Source organism: Miscanthus floridulus, chromosome 9 (genome assembly GCF_019320115.1).
Source record: "Miscanthus floridulus cultivar M001 chromosome 9, ASM1932011v1, whole genome shotgun sequence".
NCBI lineage: Eukaryota > Viridiplantae > Streptophyta > Magnoliopsida > Poales > Poaceae > Miscanthus > Miscanthus floridulus.
In genome coordinates, this window is record NC_089588.1 from 60,824,730 (window position 1) to 60,844,820 (window position 20,091).

The 20,091-nt window shown below is 44.6% G+C and overlaps 1 long non-coding RNA gene across 1 annotated transcript; it reads left to right on the forward strand.

The window, feature by feature from the left end:
• Positions 1-856: 856 nt before the first annotated feature.
• On the forward strand, positions 857-1,482 carry LOC136483191 (uncharacterized). The gene is made up of 3 exons (XR_010765342.1): positions 857-1,086; positions 1,201-1,264; positions 1,335-1,482. It is a non-coding gene; the product is annotated as an uncharacterized lncRNA (long non-coding RNA).
• The last annotated feature ends 18,609 nt before the right edge of the window (positions 1,483-20,091 follow it).

Here is a 20,091-nt window from a genome sequence, read left to right on the forward strand (position 1 = left end):
CTTTTGTGCGAGCGGGGCTCTGTTTTCCCCCGTCCGATTTCTTGTTAGAATTTCTTGGATCTTATCAGATTCAGCTTCATCATCTTACCCCGAACAGGGTTCTTCTCCTTTCTGCCTTCGCACATCTTTGTGAAACTTTTATTGGAATCCCGCCTCCTCTTCTCCTTTTTCGTTATTTCTTTCATATGTGGCTGTCTGATTCTGAAAATCCTCCTTTCTTTGGATGTTGTCTCCTTCAATCTCGTCAGGGATGTAAAGAAACTTTCCCTTCTCTTACTCTTTCTAATTCTGTAAGAGATTGGGCCGAGAAGTGGTTCTACGTCCTGAAACCGGTCCCTTCTTTTTCTTCCGATCTCTCTCTTACTCCGGCTTCTCTTCCTATTTGGAAGGATAAACTTTCTTTGGTTGAGCTCATGGCACTTAAGCCTTTGCTTACTCGAATTAGCCTACTGAAGTAGGCTAGTTTGACAGGCAATGGCGTAGTTGCCAGTTTTCTACGTCGCCGGGTGCAACCTCTCATGCAGAGGGTGCACTTTGGTTTTGAGTACACTGGTTCCCCAGATCCTTCTCGGCTTATTCTGGACGCCGAGTTGTCTGAAGAAATCGTCCTTGAACGGTTGGGGCGGATTCTTAGTGGTGTCTCGGTGATGCCCGCCCATGTGGACGAGTATGATGCTGCTCATCCTCCTCCTGAGGTATGCATATGCCTTCCCGAGTTCTTTTGTATCGTGTCTCTTTGATCTTATACTGATTTTGTCTCTTTTATGCAGGACTATGGCCGGGCTTTTAAGCTCGTTGTCCCTACTGCTGCTGCTGATGATGTGGCCAAGGAGGAGGCTAAAGAAGATGAAGATGATGTTGTCGCTGCTGCTGGCAACGTGGTTGAAACCGTTGCTTCAGGGCCGGGTTCTTCTTTTGCCAGGTTGTCTATTGGCTTATTTGAAGGTCAACACTCCTATGTTGAGTATGTTCCTGATCCTCGGACTACTCGATATATCCTGTTATCTAGGAAGCGGCGGACTGAGGCTGCTTCTAAGCAGTCTTTGCCCAAGAGGCGACGTTCAGCTCATCAACACCCTCCAACAGGTAATATTCTCGTAGGTGAGCTTGCACTGAGCCTTTCCCAAGTTGTTTTCCTAGCTTTGTCTTGATTTGACCTGCTTTTGTGTATTCATCCGAGTTCTTCTTGTCTTCTGATAGATGGTCAGTCTGTCGCTGTTGATGAGGAGGTGACTGATGATGAAGTCCCCCTTAATCTTCGTTCGTAAGTTTTTACTTCTCGAGTGTCCTTGTATTTTGTAAGATTTGCTCTGACTGAGTTCTTTTTTCTGTAGTCGTGCATGGGCTCCTTGTGTCCCAAATGTAACAATTGCTTCTGCTTCTGTCCCGGAGGCCATCCCAATCCCCTCCTTTGAGGTGGTTGAGGATGATTTGTTTTCCGTGCCACTTCCCGACTTCATTTTCTCGAAGGTGGCTGGTGATTTTAAGAAGGTCATCAAGTAAGTTTTTCCCCTGGTTGTTCTGATTTTGATATCTTATTCTGTTTTTGATAGACCCAAGTTCTTTTTCATTGTAGGCCTTCTGAGGATGCCTCGTCTTCTCTAGCCCTTGGGGCTAAAAAAGCTTTATAAGAATCTGCTGTTGGTGAGCTCTTGTTCTGCCTTGCCTTTCTGTCTCTTGTATAATTTATGTATTCTATATCCTTGTAGACTTATAATTCTGCTTTTTGTAGCTTCTCCTCCTCGTGTTGCTCCTCTTGAGCCACATGTTGAGGAACAGAATGTTGGGGCCCTGGTGTCCTCTCAGGAGGAGCACCGGGTTGTGGATAGTCCCTCGGGCATTTTTGCTGCTGCTCGTCTGCCACTTGGGTCGTCTCTGTTGGACTCCCTCGAGGCTGCTGCTCGAGTTGATGAGGTAGTGGGTGAGGTTTCTGATAACTACCCCCCCTGCTTCTGCTATTGATGCTGGTCAGCCGTCAACATCTAGGCCCAGTACTCTTCTGCTATCTCGGGCAGGAGATGAAATGGCTCAGCTTGGCCGAATTGAACGGTTGGCCGAGTTGGTTTCTTCATGGGAGACTTATGGCGCCAAGCTCAAGGTAATGTACTAAATTTCCTTGCTTCTTTGCTTTCATTCTTCCCTGTCTCTTATTTCTCATAAGATTTTTCCTTGCTGTAGTCTTTGGTTGAAGATCAGGATCTCTTGTTTGGTCCTCAAGAGGTGCGATCCGCTGCTCTTATTGGGGCCAACTTGAAGAATGCTGAGTCCGAGTTAGTTCGGGTTCGTGCCGAGCTGGCTTAGGAGAAGGAGCAGCGTAGAGTTATGGAGATTGCCCTCAATGCCAGGGTTGCTGATGCTGATGCTGTCCGAGATTCTTCTCTGAAGGCTGTAGCAGAGGCTCAAACTAAGAGCTCTAATTTGAAGAGGGAGAAAGCTGGTGAGCTCCCCTTTCATTGCTTTTTAATATATTTGCTTGGGCTCTTTCTCTTGTTTTCTGAGTTCTTTTCTTTTTCTTTTAGCTCTTTTTAGAGATAAAGAGGTCTGGATGAAGGATAGGGAGGCGATGACTGACACCCTCCATACTTGACAGAATCAGGCTGAGTCTGTAAGTACCCTTGCTGCAAGAGGCTCAAGATTTATTTGCTCAGGCGAAATTGATGAGAGCTGGAGCTGATCGTGATCTTGTTTAGGCCATAAAATATGTCCAAGATCTGTAGGCGAAGTTGAAGGCTGCCCATGAGCAATTCCGGGCTCTTTATGCTACAGTTGCTCCAATCATTGCTTCAGTCTGTCGACGAGAAGACAGGGATTTGGGCCTTGGAGGCATAATTATCACACCCAATTTTAAGGATAAAATTGAATGCACAATACTCATGTGTGCCCAGGAATCAGTCACACACATAAGTCGACAAATCATAAAAAGTATCATCACGGTGTCTCTTACATCACAAATAAATACATTAAGTAGTCTTACACAACATAGTGGAATAGTAAAGGATAACTCTCTCGTGGAACACCATCACAGGGAAGGTCAACTGGTTGACCACAAGCCTAAAAATCCTCCGGGAAATCCTCATACCCGTTGTCATCTGTTACCCATTCGGGATTTTTATCCAAATAAAGAAAATAAACAAGTGTAAGTACATCCCATACTTAACAAGTTAACATGGGGTTATGAAGCTCAAAAAGGTTGACACTGGTTTACTGTAGTTAGCATTTTTAGTAAGTCAAGCTTTTATTCTCAGGTGTTATCAAATTATGCTTAAGCTCCCATTTAATCCCATAAGAACATATATCAGGGTAAAGTGTATCGTATAACATCATAGAACATCTTAAATGATCATCAACAAGTATCTAGTTATTCTGTGAGTTTTCCGAGCCGCTCATAACCATGAGCACGGCTGTTATAACAGTTTGTTACCCTCTGCAGAGGTGGTGCACATTCACCGCGAGTCGTGATCCCCATATGCCCGGGTTAATTACTCCCATGTCACTGCCGAGGTGAGCGGGCAGGGTACACTATGAAGCCATTTCATAGGTTTCTCTAACAAGTTAGGGCCGCTAGGTTTCCTTGACAGGCAGATGTAGGAACCCCCCTTTCCTATGGCACATATCCATCGCGGCTATACTCATAGGAACAGAGGCAGCCCTATACCCAACGTGGCAAGCCCCATTTGTGCCAAAAAGGTAACCTCTAACTAGCTAGAAAAGGTCCTATTACTGAGCTAAAGTCAGAGCCATATGACTCTCCCGGTTGCACTGTCAGTCCCAGCTTTTGCCGACAGATAAGTCCTTATGGAGGGCTGGGAGCAACATGATCAAGAGTCATTTGCACCTTCGCCCTATGGAACAGTTGTTATAAATCATGTTAAACTCTTAGTTCCATAGAATCATTCATCATCATGTATATCAAGTTCAGTTAGAGCACTAGCAATCTACCCATATGCATTTAACCCATAGGAGACAAGGAACAGGATAATCAATCACTAGGATGTCCTTACGGGTATCAAAATTAGACACATGCAAATGAGTAATTGATTAAAGTGAAATAGGACATCAAGGTAGGCCCATGCTATACTTGCCTTGGTTCACAAACTCTTGCTGGTCCTGCTGGTCATCGAAGAATTCTTGATCTCCAATGTTCTCCTCACCGTCTGAACGCGACCAACACGGCAACATACAACATTCCAAAAGCATTCATGCAAAGCAAACATTCCTATCATTAGAACAGTACACCAACAATATAGAAAACAAGATAAAATGTTTGTGAAAATAATCTATGTCTCGCTACGATCACGTCAACGCGAAGTTCACGAAAAACGGAGCTAAAATGCGAAAGTTATGATTTAAACGGGTTTTCCTATAGCCATACATTTATTTAAATCTAACCATGAAATTAAAAGTTCCAAACTTGACTAACAGTAGTTCTAACATGTAGGTTATGGAATTACGAAGCTAACGCGATTTGAATGGATCAATTCGGAGCTAAAACGACAATTTTATAAGCAAAACAGTTCAAATGGCATTTCTGTAAATACTGAAAACGTATTTTAGACTTAAGCAGTGATCTTTACGCTTTCAAAACGAGAATGCGTAATAAGGGAAATGCGCTTTGGGCTATGGGTTCTATTCATCCAAAACCGAGGGTCTCTTTTGCAAATCTGCCACGCGAAGGGGTATCGGATGTTCTCGGCCGTTGGATTAGAAACGAGCGGCCAGGAATGTATCCGGGGGGAGGGAGAAGAAGGTGGCCGTCCAGAACAGTGACGTCGGCGGCAAACTCCATTGCTAGCGGCATGGAGGTCATCGGAGCGCGCGGAACACGGCCCATGGGCCACGGTTCGGAAATCCGGAGGCACCGGGAGAAAGCTGGGGAGAAGGGGAACTCGCCCAGGCCATCACGACGGCCGGAGGAGTGAGCCAAGGCGGCGGACGCCATGGCCGGCGGCCAAAGCTCGCGGACGCCCGCGGCTACGGCGCTAGGAACCATCTAACGCCAAAGAAAAGGGCCGGGGAGAAAGAGGAGAGCGAGGGGATTCTCACCGCGGGGAAACGAGGATGGGGAGGCTCGGAGAAGGCGGCGACGCGGACGGCGAGGACGGTGGCCGGCGGAGCTCCTCCGTGCATGGTTGCTGGGGCTTCCGAGGCGTGAGCGAGCGAAAATGGCGAGGGGAACAGCAGGGGGCGCGCGGGGGGGGGGGGGGGCTCAGCTCCTATTTATCAAGGTCGAGGAGCGGGGGGGACGCTCCCACGACGCACGTCGTGGGCGGCGGTTGCTGTAGCGCCGGGCGCGGCCAGTTGCCGAGCCACGCGGGGAAGGGGACGGCGCTGACATGCGAGGCCGGGCGGTCAGCGGCTGCGGCGCGAGGAAGGCGCGGCGGCTGGGCTGGCACGGCTTGCTGGGCCGAACGAGGCACGCGGCTGGGCTGACGGCTGGCGCTGGGCCCGTAGCGCGCAAGGGGGAGGCGAGCTGGGCTGCGCGGTGAGGAGAGAAGGCCTGCGGGCCGAAAATCAAGAAGGGAGGGAGAGGAAAATGATTCTTTTTTTTCTTTTTCTACAATTTTCCAAATCCATTTTTAAATTCAAATTTCAATTCTTTTTGAAATCTTTAATAAATTCCAAACATTCACAAAATGATATGCAGCAGCATGTATGCATCACTTGTAGCTAATCTTATATTTGATTTTAGTTTTATAAAATTATTATTTTCCTACATTTGTATGCACACACAATTGCGTAAATAAATCAATTTAGCTATTTAAAAGAGTGCAAATTTTAGGATGTTACAATTCTACCCCTGTTATGATGAATCTCGTCCTCGAGATTCGGGTGATTGCTTACTCAAACAGTTGGGGATAAGTCTTTCTCAGATCCTCTTCTCCTTCCCAAGTAGCTTCATCCTCTGTATACCGATTCCACTGCACCTTGCACTTCTTTATGATTCGGCTTCTCGTAACTCTTTCGGCAGTTTCCAAGATCTTTATCGGATACTCTTCATAAGTAAGATCCTCCTTAACAGCAAGTTCTTCCAATGGAATTTGCTCTTCTGGTACCCTCAAACACTTCTTCAATTGGGATACATAGAACACATCGTGCACACCTGACAAACTCTCAGGCAGTTCCAATTGATAAGCTACTTCTCCATGTCTCTCTAGGATCTTAAAAGGTCCAATATACCTTGGTGCTAACTTTCCCTTCATATTGAATCTTCTCACACTTCTCATTGGTGACACCTTCAAATACACATAATCACCAACTTCGAAAGTCAGCTCTCTTCTGCGAGTATCACCGTAACTCATCTGTCGGGACTGGGCCACTCTCAAATTGTCTCTAATCATTCTCACTTGTTCTTCCGCGTCTCTAAGGACATCGGGTCCAAACACTTGAGTTTCTCCAGTCTGATTCCAGAACAAAGGCGTTCTACACTTACGTCCATACAACGCCTCGAAAGGTGCCATCTTGAGACTCTTCTGATAACTATTGTTGTATGAGAACTCTACGTATGGCAGACTCTTATCCCAACTATCACCATACTGAAGTGCACAAGCTCTCAACATATCTTCCAAAATCTGGTTGATCCTTTCAGTCTGTCCATCAGTTTGTGGGTGGTAAGCAGAACTGAAATTCAACTTTGTCCCCAAAGATCTATGTACTTTATGCCAGAATTGCGATGTAAACTGAGTGCCTCTATCCGACACAATTTTCTTGGGAACACCATGTAAGCACACTATTCTTTCCATGTACAACTCTGCTAGTCTTGCACCAGTATAGGTAGTCTTGACTGGTAAAAAGTGGGCAACCTTTGTGAGTCGATCCACTATTACCCATATTGAATCATAGCCTCTTTGAGTGCGGGGCAATCCTACGATAAAGTCCATACCAACTTCTTCCCATTTCCATTCAGGAATTTTCATTGGTTGTAGTAACCCTGCAGGTCTTTGATGCTCAGCTTTCACTCTTTGACAAGTGTCACACAAAGCCACATATTCTGCCACATCTCTCTTCAAACCATACCACCAATACTTCTCCTTGAGATCCAAGTACATCTTGGTGCTTCCGGGATGTATAGAATAAGCAGACTCATGGGCCTCTTGCAGAATTGCATCACGGATAGCTTTCACTTCAGGTACATATATCCTTTTTCCAAACCAAAGAGTACCATTCTCATCCATTTTGAATCCGGGTGCCTTTCCAAGCACTACATTCTCTGCTGTCTCCTTAAGTTTTTCATCCTCCAATTAACCTTTGCGTATCTCTTGCTCCAATGTAGGCTCTATTACCAATTCCATTGCATTAGTGACAAGGCTCAAGTTGAGATACTCCATTTCAGCACACAACTCTACTGACATAGATGTCAGCGGAAGTCCATTGGCATAGCTCTTTCTGCTAAGTGCATCAGCTACGACGTTTGCCTTTCCCGGGTGATAATGCACTTCCAAATCATAGTCTTTGATCAATTCCAACCAACGACGTTGTCTCAGATTCAGATCTGATTGGGTAAAGATATACTTCAAACTCTTATGATCAGTATAGATATCACTCTTATGTCCAATTAGATAATGTCTCCAGATCTTCAAAGCATGAACCACAGCTGCCAATTCCAAGTCATGAGTAGGATAATTCAACTCATGCTTCCTTAGTTGTCTAGATGCATATGCCACCACTCTTCCTTCTTGCATAAGCACACATCCAAGACCCAAATGGGATGCATCACAATATATAGAGAAGTTCTTGCTTAAATCGGGCAAGATTAATACTGGAGCTGTAGTCAATCTCTTCTTTAGCTCTTCAAAATTTGCCTGGCATTTATCAGACCATACAAATTTGGCATTCTTTTCCAATAGAGCTGTCATAGGCTTGGCAAGTTTGGAAAAACCTTCAATGAACCTTCGGTAATATCCAGCTAATCCCAAAAAGCTACGAATCTCACTTACAGTTGTTGGTGGTTTCCAATTCAGTACATCTTGCACTTTGCCTGGATCCACTGCTATTCCACCATTGGAGACAACATGACCCAGAAAAGAGACTTCCTTCAACCAAAACTCACACTTGCTCCGCTTAGCGTATAACTTATGTTCTCTAAGCTTTTGCAAGACCAACCTTATATGTTCAGCATGTTCTTCTTCAGTCTTGGAGAATATTAGTATGTCATCTATGAATACCACCACAAATTTATCTAGAAATTCCATGAACACCTTATTCATCAGATACATGAAGTATGCAGGTGCATTGGTCAATCCAAAAGACATAACGGTGTACTCATATAATCCATACCGTGTAGTGAATGCTGTCTTAGGTATGTCCGAGTTTCAAATCCTAAGCTGATGATACCCTGAGCGGAGATCAATCTTGGAGAACACATGGGCTCCTCTTAACTGATCAAACAAATCATCAATCCTAGGCAAAGGGTATTTATTCTTGATTGTAACCTCATTAAGTGAACGGTAATCCACACACATCCGTTGACTACCATCCTTCTTATCCACAAAGATCACAGGTGCCCCCCATGGGGAAGAACTGGGGCGTATGAAACCTTTTTCTTACAACTCTTTTAGTTGTTTCTTAAGCTCTTATAGTTCATTAACTCCCATTCTATATGGACGTTTAGCTATTGGTGCAGTTCCAGGTAATAATTCGATAATGAATTCAATGTCTCGGTCAGGTGGCATACCTGGCAAGTCATCGGGGAAGACATCCGGGAACTCCTCCACGACACGATCTTGTTCATTGACTTCACCATCTAGCTGATTCACTGTGGCTATAGACTGAGCTTGCACTACCACTTCTACACAGATTCTGTCTCCATTGAGTGATGTCACAACCACAGATTTCTCCTGACACTGAATCACTGCCCGGTGTTGTTTCATCCAACCCATTCCCAGAATAAGATCAATTCCCGCTGTTCTCAACACAATAGGCTTCACTTTGAAGTCTACCCCCCTTAAGGAAATGCTAGTTGAGGGGCTCCAATAAGAAGCGGGCATACTACCTCCTGGGGAATTTACTAGTATGGGGTTTTTCATGGCACACAAAGGTATGCTATGCATTCTAACAAAAGCTTGGGAGATAAAAGAATGCGAAGCACCAGAATCAAAAAGTACGGTAGCAGAGATAGAGTTGACGCTGAACGTACCCAACATGACCTCAGGCGTCTCTTGAGCTGCATTAGATGACACATAGTTCACCTTCGCAGTGTGAGGTGGTCGGGCGTTGAACTTCTGATTGCTGGTCTGGTTCTGAGGTGCTTGTTGGTTCTGCTTCTTAGGACACTGATGAGCATAGTGACCTACCTCTCCGCATCGGTAGCAGGCATTGGGGTTGTTGGGTGCACCACTCTTCACAGGAGCATTGTTGGGCACTCACTGGCGTGTTGCAGGATTGCTGGTCTGTTGTGGGGGACGCTGATTCCCAAACTGTTGCTGGTACTGAGGGCGTTGCTGGAACTGGTTCCGCTGAGGATACTGACCACAGTTTCCCTGGTGAGTTGGTCCTTGATTCCTCTACTGGAATCCTTGCTGGGGATAAGCACATGGGCGAGTGTTGCTTCCAGAAGCTTGCCCTTGGAGCCTTCTCTTCTTAGCTTCCATCTCCTTGCGTTTATCGTCAATCATGATAGCGCGATTCACCAAAGACTAGAAGTTAGGGTAAGTATTAGACATCAGCTGGAGCTGTAGTCCATCATAGAGTCCCTTGAGGAAATGGCGTTGCTTATCCTTGTCATCAGCTACATCATTTGGAGCATAGCGTGATAGTTGTGCGAACTTGTCCCGATACTCCGCCACTGTCATGGATCCTTGCTTGAGAGATCTGAATTCTTCCTGCTTCAGTTCCACTAGTCCATCGGGAATATGGTATGATCGAAAATTGTCTTTGAATTCCTACCAGGTGATAGCAGGAGCATTGTCGGGACGTCCAAACTGGAATGATTCCCACCAATCCTGAGCAGCTCCTTGGAGTTGCCCGGAAGCGTACAACACCTTCTCAAGGTCGTTGCATTGTGCTATGTTCAGTTGTTTCTCCATAGCACGCAACCAATCATCTGCCTCCATAGGGTCTGAGGCATGGGTGAACACCGGTGGTCGACCTTTCATAAACTCTCCATGCTTATCTCTGACCTGAACAGGCGGTGGTCCTCTTGCAGGTTCATTGTCCAAGCGCTGCATCATAGCTTGCATCAGCTGCGCTTGCATTCCCAATATCTGTTCCATGGTCACAGGTGGCGGTGGTGGTGGATTTATGAGAGCATCACATCCACAACCACGGCCTCTGCCTCTTCCTCCTCTTGTGGCCATCTGTTTTCCAACAAATGTGCAAAATTTAGAGATTTTCCAATTATAGAGAGCTTACAAAAGATAAGAAACAATGCTGAGAATTTTCTGGACAAGATTCAAATTCAGCAGTTCAGTAAAACTGTTATAACTCGAGTTTCAGAGATCCAACAGAGGTGCACCAAGATTTGTTAGAAAGATTAGGAGATCAGCTACAACTTTTATTTAGATCACTTTTACAAATTCTGACACACACATAGTCAAAAGTAGAGCTAAACCGAATCTGTTCTGGTTTCCAGACAGCACAGGAACACCAACTTATGTCAGCTAGATCTCCCAAACCTGAATAGCTAATGACGTGATTCCAGAGACATTTGAAAGATACATAAGTCTAGTTATCTCCACAAAATTTTCAGAATTTTTGACAGCCCAGATTTCGAGATATCAGATAAAGAACACAGGCTGCTCCAGAAATCAGCACAGCAGAGATAAGATAAAGCGAAACATCTGCATTAAGATTTCATTCTAAACTTAAAGTTCCAATCTAAGGAAGTTGTGGACATGGCCACAAACTTCCAGCAATCAAGCAAAATACCAAATCAACCAAGTTCACAAATTAAACATCTAATCATCCAAGTTCACAAGACCAACCAAGACTAAATAAGAAACACGAACTAACGACGTGGTAATCTAGATCAATGCACCTAACACCTATGGAGCGGTGTCAATCATGGTGAAGGACCGGCGCTTCTTCTTATAGATGGAAGGCTGCCCAAGTTGTGCTCGAAGTTCATCCACTTGCTTCTGGAGGCGTCTCTGAGCCCTCTGAGATGCACGCAGTTCTCCTTTGACTTCCTCATCCACTCCCTGCATAGCGTGGACATACTGCACCGTTGCTTCCAGAGTTGGGTCATTCTCTGGTGGAGCCAAAACCTGCCAAACACCCTCATGATCATTTCGAGGAAGGAACCTGAAGCGATCCTCCCTCATGGCCTCAAAGCGACGACCATGGTAGTGGATGTAGGCGTTCTGTGCTGCATCCTCCATGCCATCCAAGGCATGGGCTCTCCTGGTAGGGGCACAGTGGACAGTCCCACCTCATGTCCATTCTTGATATCGTTCCAAGCGGTGACCACCAGCTCTACCTTCCAGAAGGTAGCCTCCAATGGATGCTGGTACTCGGTGCAGTGGTAGCTGATGGAGGCGTGCAAGTCGGGGTAGTAGTCGTCCAGCATGTGAGTGAGGAGGGTGTGGTAGTAGGCTGTCTCTGGGGCTGGCTTGAAGTAGTACCTGCACTTCTAGCCAATCTCCTCCTCCACCACGGGAACAGCTGGGGATGGTGCAGGTGTAGGGGAAGTAGCCGTCGACTCCTCAGGTGAAGCTATGACAGGATAGACCGGCGCGACAACTGGAGTAGGAGCAGGTGCAGGCGTCGGGGTAGCCATCTCCTCGTCATCAGAGATGATCACAATCTCTCTCTCCGCCTGTGGGGCACGCGGGGTGAACAGGGCACGATAGCCAGCGGTGCTGAGGCGAGCAGTCTTCGGGTTATGAGACATCTATAGATTTAAAGTGAGATAGAATTAGAATCAACAATTTTAAATAATAGATTAAGGTATGAAAAGCATAAATGTTTTAATAAAATAACAAGAATAAGACAGTAAGCAAGAAAACAGAGGAGCAAAGGTGCTAAAACGACCATTTTCTAACTAGGCTTGCGTCCTACAGTCAACACGGCTCTGATACCAATTTATCACACCCAATTTTAAGGATAAAATTGAATGCACAATACTCATGTGTGCCCAGGAATCAGTCACACACATAAGTCGACAAATCATAAAAAGTATCATCACGGTGTCTCTTACATCACAAATAAATACATTAAATAGTCTTACACAACACAGCGGAATAGTAAAGGATAACTCTCTCGTGGAACACCATCACAGGGAAGGTCAACTGGTTGACCACAAGCCTAAAAATCCTCCGGGAAATCCTCATACCCGTTGTCATCTGTTACCCATCCGGGATTTTTATCCAAATAAAGAAAATAAACAAGCGTAAGTACATCCCGTACTTAACAAGTTAACATGGGGTTATGAAGCTCAAAAAGGTTGACACTGGTTTACTGCAGTTAGCATTTTTAGTAAGTCAAGCTTTTATTCTCAGGTGTTATCAAATTATGCTTAAGCTCCCATTTAATCCCATAAGAACATATATCAGGGTAAAGTGTATCGTATAACATCATAGAACATCTTAAATGATCATCAACAAGTATCCAGTTATTCTGTGAGTTTTCCGGGCCGCTCGTAACCATGAGCACGGCTGTTATAACAGTTTGTTACCCTCTGCAGAGGTGGTGCACATTCACTGCGAGTCGTGATCCCCATATGCCCAGGTTAATTACTCCCATGTCACTGCCGAGGTGAGCGGGCAGGGTACACTATGAAGCCATTTCATAGGTTTCTCTAACAAGTTAGGGCCGCTAGGTTTCCTTGGTAGGCAGATGTAGGAACCCCCCTTTCCTATGGCACATATCCATCGCGTCTATACTCATAGGAACAGAGGCAGCCCTATACCCAACGTGGCAAGCCCCATTTGCGCCAAAAAGGTAACCTCTAACTAGCTAGAAAAGGTCCTATTACTGAGCTAAAGTCAGAGCCAAATGACTCTTGATCATGTTGCTCCCAGCCCTCCATAAGGACTTATCTGTCGGCAAAAGCTGGGACTGACAGTGCAACCGGGAGAGTCATATGGCTCTGACTTTAGCTCAGTAATAGGACCTTTTCTAGCTCGTTAGAGGTTACCTTTTTGGCGCAAAAGGGGCTTGCCACGTTGGGTATAGGGCTGCCTCTGTTCCTATGAGTATAGCCACGATGGATATGTGCCATAGGAAAGGGGGGTTCCTACATCTACCTGCCAAGGAAACCTAGCGGCCCTAACTTGTTAGAGAAACCTATGAAATGGCTTCATAGTGTACCCTGCCCGCTCACCTCGGCAGTGACATGGGAGTAATTAACCCGGGCATATGGGGATCACGACTCGCGGTGAATGTGCACCACCTCTGCAGAGGGTAACAAACTGTTATAACAGCCGTGCTCACGGTTACGAGCGGCCCGAAAAACTCACAGAATAACTGGATACTTGTTGATGATCATTTAAGATGTTCTATGATGTTATACGATACACTTTACCCTGATATATGTTCTTATGGGATTAAATGGGAGCTTAAGCATAATTTGATAACACCTGAGAATAAAAGCTTGACTTACTAAAAATGCTAACTGCAGTAAACCAGTGTCAACCTTTTTGAGCTTCATAACCCCATGTTAACTTGTTAAGTACGGGATGTACTTACGCTTGTTTATTTTCTTTATTTGGATAAAAATCCCGGATGGGTAACAGATGACAACGGGTATGAGGATTTCCCAGAGGATTTTTAGGCTTGTGGTCAACCAGTTGACCTTCCCTGTGATGGTGTTCCACGAGAGAGTTATCCTTTACTATTCCGCTGTGTTGTGTAAGACTACTTAATGTATTTATTTGTGATGTAAGAGACACCGTGATGATACTTTTTATGATTTGTCGACTTATGTGTGTGACTGATTCCTAGGCACACATGAGTATTGTGCATTCAATTTTATCCTTAAAATTGGGTGTGACAATAATACCGGTGCTTTCTTCCCGGTTTTATGATTTTGTGAAGGGTGGCTTTCACCGGTGCATCAACAATGTGGTCTCGTATGTCCGGGTTGTTGCCCCTGATGCCCCTCTTGAGCGGATTACTGAAGCTTCTGTAACGGCTGATTTTTCAAAACAGTGGGAGGAGGCCAAAGTAGAGCTTAGTGGTCTATCAGACCAAATTCTTGATCAAATGAATGTACTTCCTCCTTCTCCTCCGTCTTCTTGAACAGATGTGAAAAGTCAACTTTCTTTTGATGTCCTTGTAATATACTTTGTCTCTGAATTTTTAAGATGTGAGCAGGCTTTGTCCTGTCTTTCTTTTCTTCTAATTTGTCTTTGAATGATATGGACAGGTCTCGCCCTGTCTTTCCTTGTGCCTTTTTCGTGCTTTGCCATAGCTCATTTTCTCGCTTTTGGGGTAGGTACCCGAGTTGTAGTTGTTGCTTGTGCTGCTCTTAGGGCGAAATGGTCGGTCGTACTGCTCTTTGAGTAGGCGGCAGAGTAGTTGCTTGATTGTCCCGCTCTTGGGGCGAAGTAGTCAATCGTTTCGCTCTTGGTTTAGGCGACCGAGTTGTTGGAGTGATTGTGCCGCTCTTGGGGCGAAGTAGTCGATTGTACCGCTCTTGGGGTAGGCGACCGAGTTGTTGGAGTGATTGTACCGCTCTTGGGGTGAAGTAGTTGATTGTACCGCTCTTGGGGTAGACGACCGAGTTTTCTTTGTTAATTGTGCCGCTTGTTGGGTGAAGTTATTGATCGTACCACTCTTGGGGTAGGCAACCGAGTTGTATATTTATAGATGCCTGCTTGTTGGGCGAGGTAGTCCATCGTACCGCTCTTGGGGTAGGCGACCGAGTTGTTTTTGTAGATAGCGCCGCTTGTTGGGCGTAGTAAACGATTGTACCAGCTCTTGGGGTAAGCGATCGGACCCGTATAGCACAACCGTTTCCAGGTTGGTTGTTTGCAGGGTAAGTAAGCAATCGTACCAGCTCTTGGGGTAAGCGATTGCGCCCGTATAGCAACAACCGTTTCTGGGTTGAGCTGTCTGCAGGGCTGCCCCTTTTCCCCCAACCTGATTACGGGTTGGTTCTGTCCGTTGGACAGGGCTGTCAGTCGTACCATCTCTTTTTATGGTAGAGTGACAAATGCTAGCTTGGGTCTCCTTACCCAAGAAGCTATTTGTCCATTGGCCGTCAGTTAAACCATCTCCATATGGTTGAGTGACAAAATTGCCCATGTAGCGCAACCGTTTCCGGGTTGGCTGTTAACAGGGATGCCCCTTTTATCCCCAACCTGATTACAGGTTGGTTTGTCGGTTCGACAGGGCTTATATCTGAAGTCGTTCTTCTTGAAGAATCTCTGCTTTATTTCTCTTGAAGCTTGAGTACAATATGTTGTACTAATTGTAGAATCTTTTGAGTTGGCTAATATGCCAAGTATTCTTCACTGGTATTTCATCTGGAGTCATCAACTCGTATGTGTCGGGTCCTATTGCGTTTTTCACGATGAAGGGTCCTTCCCATGGACTGAGTAGTTTGTGTCGTCCATCTTTCTTCTGGATTAGTCGTAATACTGAGTCCCCTGGCTTTAGTGATCGAGGTTGAGTACTTTTATCATAATGTCTTCGTAACCCTTGCTGATATCTTGCATTTTGGATTATTGCACTGTCTCTTATTTCTTCTATTGAATCAATTTCTAACCGCCTTGTTTCTTCTGCTTCGCCTTCTTCATATTGTTCTATTCTTGGAGATAGCCATATCAAGTCGGCTGGTAGTACTGCCTCTGATCCGTAGACCAGAAAGAACGGTGAGTATCTGGTGGCTCTGCTAATCTGGGTTCTTAGACCCCATACTACTTTTGGTAGTTCGTCGATCCATTTTCCACCATAATCTTTCAAATCTTCATATAATCTTGGTTTTAAGCCTTGTAATATGAGTCCATTTGCTCTTTCGACTTGTCCATTGGCCTGCGGGAGTGCTACTGATGCAAAGTCGATTTCTATCCCACAATCTCTTGCCCAGTATTGGAATTCTCTTGCTATAAATGGTGAACCAAGATCTGTGATTATTCTGTTGGGCATGCCGAACCTATGCATGATGTCTTGTATGAATTCCACTGCCTTTTCTGCACTGTATTTGACCAAAGGTTTGTATTCAATCCACTTTGTAAATTTGTCGATTGCCACAAATATATATTCAAAGCCTCCTTTTGCTTTTTTGAGTGGTCCGACTTGATCCAGCCCCCAGCATGAGAACGGCCAAGCCGGCGGTATGCATATTAAGTTGTGAGCCGGCACATGTGATTGCCTAGCAAACATTTGGCAATTCTTGCATGTTTTGACGAGCTCTTCTGCATCTTTGAGTGCTGTTGGCCAATAGAACCTGGTTCTGAATGCTTTGCTGACTAGTGTCCTAGAGGCTGCATGATTTCCACAACATCCTGAGTGGATTTCGTCCAAGATTTCCTTTCCTTTATCTATTGGAACACATTTAAGTAGTACTCCAGATGATGCTGCTCTTTTGTATAGTTTGTCTCCCACCAGAACGTAGTTTTTGCTTCTTCGTATAACCCGGGTTGCTTCTGCTTTGTCTTCGGATAGTTTCTTCTCTTTGATAAAATCAATGTATGTTTGTCTCCAATCATTTTGTATGACCATGATCTGTCTTGATTGGTCTGGTCCTTCTGCTTGATCTATTTTCATTGGATCTATTGTTTCCTTCTCCTTTTCTGTGTTCTCGAGTTGTTTGATAGATGGGGCTGTGAGTTCTTCTACAAATATACCAGGTGGTACTTTTGCTCTATCTGATCCCAGTTTGGCTAGCACATCTGCTGCAATGTTGGAATCCCTTAGTACATGATGGATTTCGAGCCCTTGGAAATTTTTCTCCAATTTTCTGACTTCTGCACAGTATGCATCCATATTGTCTTTTGTACAATCCCAATCCTTGTTGACTTGATTGATTACTACAGCTGAATCACCGTAGACAAGTAGCCTTTTGATCCCAAGTGAGCTTGCAACTCTTAGACCATGTATTAATGCTTCATATTCTGCTTCATTGTTAGTTGCCTGCCAAAGTATTTGTAGCACATACTTTAACTATCTCCCTTCTGGTGATATGAATAGCACTCCTGCTCCGGCTCCTCCTAACTTTAGGGAACCGTCAAAATACATTTTCCAATGATCAAGTATTGGTTTGGGTTCTTTTTTACTTATTTCTGTCCATTCGGCAATGAAGTCGGATAATGCTTGAGATTTGATTGCTGTTCTTGGTTTGAAGTCTAGGTTGAGAGCACCGAGTTCTACTGCCCATTTTGATATCCGACCTGTTGCATCTTTGTTGCGTAGAATGTCTTGAAGTGGAAAATTGGTTACCACTGTAATCTTGTGTTCATAGAAATAATGTCTCAGCTTTCTTGATGATATCAACACTGTGTAAAGTAGTTTTTGCATGTGTGGGTATCTCACTTTTGATTCTGTTAGTACTTCGCTTATGTAATAGACTGGTCTCTGCACTTTGTATGCGTGTTCGGGTTCTTCTCTCTCAACCATAATTGCTGTGCTGACAATGTTCTTGGTTGCTGTAATGTACAGCATCATGTCCTCTTTGCCTTTTGGTGGTGTCATTACTGGTGAAGATGCCAAGTACTCTTTTAACTTTTGGAATGCTTCTTCTGCCTCTTCTGTCCATTCAAAATTTCCTGCCTTTTTCAATAATCTGAAAAAAGGTAGCCCTTTTCTCCTAGTCGGGAGATGAATCTGTTGAGTGCTGCCATGCATCCTGTAAGCTTCTGTATGTCTTTAACTTTCTTTGGAGGTTTCATATCCATGATGGCTTTAACCTACTTTGTACTTGCTTCAATTCCTCGGTTGCTGACTAGAAATCCGAGTAGTTGTCCTGATGGTACCCCAAAAACACACTTTGTGGGGTTTAGCTTCCACTGCCATGCTTTTAGATTCTTGAAAGTCTCCTCGAGGTCTTCTATCAATGATCCGGGTTCTTTTGTCTTGATTACTACATCATCAATGTATGCTTCTGCGTTTCTTCCGACTTGACTCCCTAAACAAGTTTGAATTGCTCTTTGATATGTTGCCCCTGCATTTTTTAGCCCAAAAGGCATTGATTTGTAGCAATATGCCCCAAAGGGTGTAATGAACGATGTCTTGCTTTGGTCTTCTTCTCTTAAGGATATTTGATGATAGCCTGAATAGCAATCTAGAAAGGATAATAGAGTTGATCCTGCTGTTGAGTCGATGATTTGATCAATCCTTGGTGGGACATATGGATCTTTTGAGCAATGTTTGTTGAGGTCTGTGTAGTCGATGCACATGTGCCGTTCTTTTGAATTCTTCTTCTCTACTAGGACCGGGTTGGCAAGCCAATCCGGGTTGATTATTTCTCTGATGAATCCTGCTGCCATGAGCTTGGTGATCTCTTTTTTGATTGCTGCTTTTCTGTCTGGAGCGAATCTTTGTAGCTTCTGCTTAATGGGTTTGGACCCTTTGTTGACATCAATTATGTGCTCAGCCAACTCCCTTGGGACCCCTGGCATGTCGGCCGGCTTCCAAGCGAAGATGTCTTTGTTGTCCCGAAGAAAATTAGTGAGCGCGAGTTCCTATTTGGGATCGAGATTTGCACTGATGATTGCCGTCTTCTCCGGATCACCAGTCAATAAGTCAATAGTCTTGGTAGTGGCTTCTTTTGGTGGTGCAAAGTTGCTTGGCTTCTTAGCCGTTATTTGAATCTCATCCGGGTTCATTTTGCTAGCTAGCGTTGCAATCTCTTTTCCTTCCTTTATGTCTTGTAATCTTTTAGATATTTGTACTGCTTGTACGTCGCAATCATGTGCTTTCTTTAGATCTCCCTTCAATGATAATACTCCCTTTGTTGTTGGCATCTTGAGTAGTAGATATGGATAGTGTGGTACTGCCATGTATTTTGTTAAAGCTGGTCTCCCAAGTATTGCGTGGTAGCATGATTCAAAGTCTGCAACTTTGAATTTGATGAATTCCGTCTGGTATTTGTCTGGTGTGCCAAAGGTGACTGGTAGGGTTATCTTCCCAAGTGGCATGGCTGCTTTGCTGGGTACTATTCCATAGAATGGTGTGCTTGTTGGTGTCATTAGTCCTTCACAATCTAGATTCATCCTTCTGAGAGTATCTGCGAAAATTATGTTAAGCCCGGTTCCTCCGTCGATGAGTACTTTAGTTATTACCACTCCTATGATAGTTGGACCCAGTACCAATGGGTAGCATCATGCGTTTGCTGCACTGGTCCATTGGTCTTCTCTTGTGAAGTGGATGGGGTACTCTGACCAATCTAGATACCTTAGGGTGGCTGGTTCAGCTGCCATGATGGCTCTGTGAGCTAATTTCTCTTGCCTTTTACTTCGTGTGTTAGGAACACCTGAGAATATTACTGCTAATTGGCATTGGGGTTCTTGATAATCTCCTTTAGCTTTCTTTTCTTCCTTCTTAGAGTCTTCTTGCTTTTGCTCCGAGTTGTTTTGATTTCTGTTTTCTCTCTTCATGAATTGCCGTTGAAAAGTGATGCATTCAACTAACTTGTGTCTGGCCCCTGGGTGTATGTGACACGACATGTTCTCTATGTTCTCTAGCATTCTTCCTTGGTAGTTGTTGCTCTGATAGTTGTTATTACTGTTGTAACCGCTGTTGCTACGGTTGTTGCTATTGTTGTAGTTGCTATTGTAATTACCACCGTTGTTATCGTTGCTGTTGCCATTGTATCTTCTCTTGTTATCTGTGGTTGCCACCATGTTGTCCTGCCTTGGCCTTTTGTCCTGTTGTCTGTAATCGGGTCTTCCTCTATTCTCTGGGTTGTCCCTAGCAAACCGATGCCGGGTTCTTTCTTATGATGAAATCAGCTTTTCAACAACCCTCTTGAAGTCTTCATTTGTCCTTGGGTTCTCATTGAAATAGTCTTTGTATTGCTAATTTGCTAAGATTCCTTCCGCAAAGGCCTCTATCACCTCTCTGTCGGTAATGTCGTGGACTTGAGCCCTGAACTCTCCAAATCTTCTATAGTATTCTCTTAGACTTTCTCCTCTCCTTTGTCTTACTCCTTTCAACTCGGCTGCGGTCATTGGATGGGTAATAATGCCTGCAAAGTTGTTGCAGAAAGCTTCT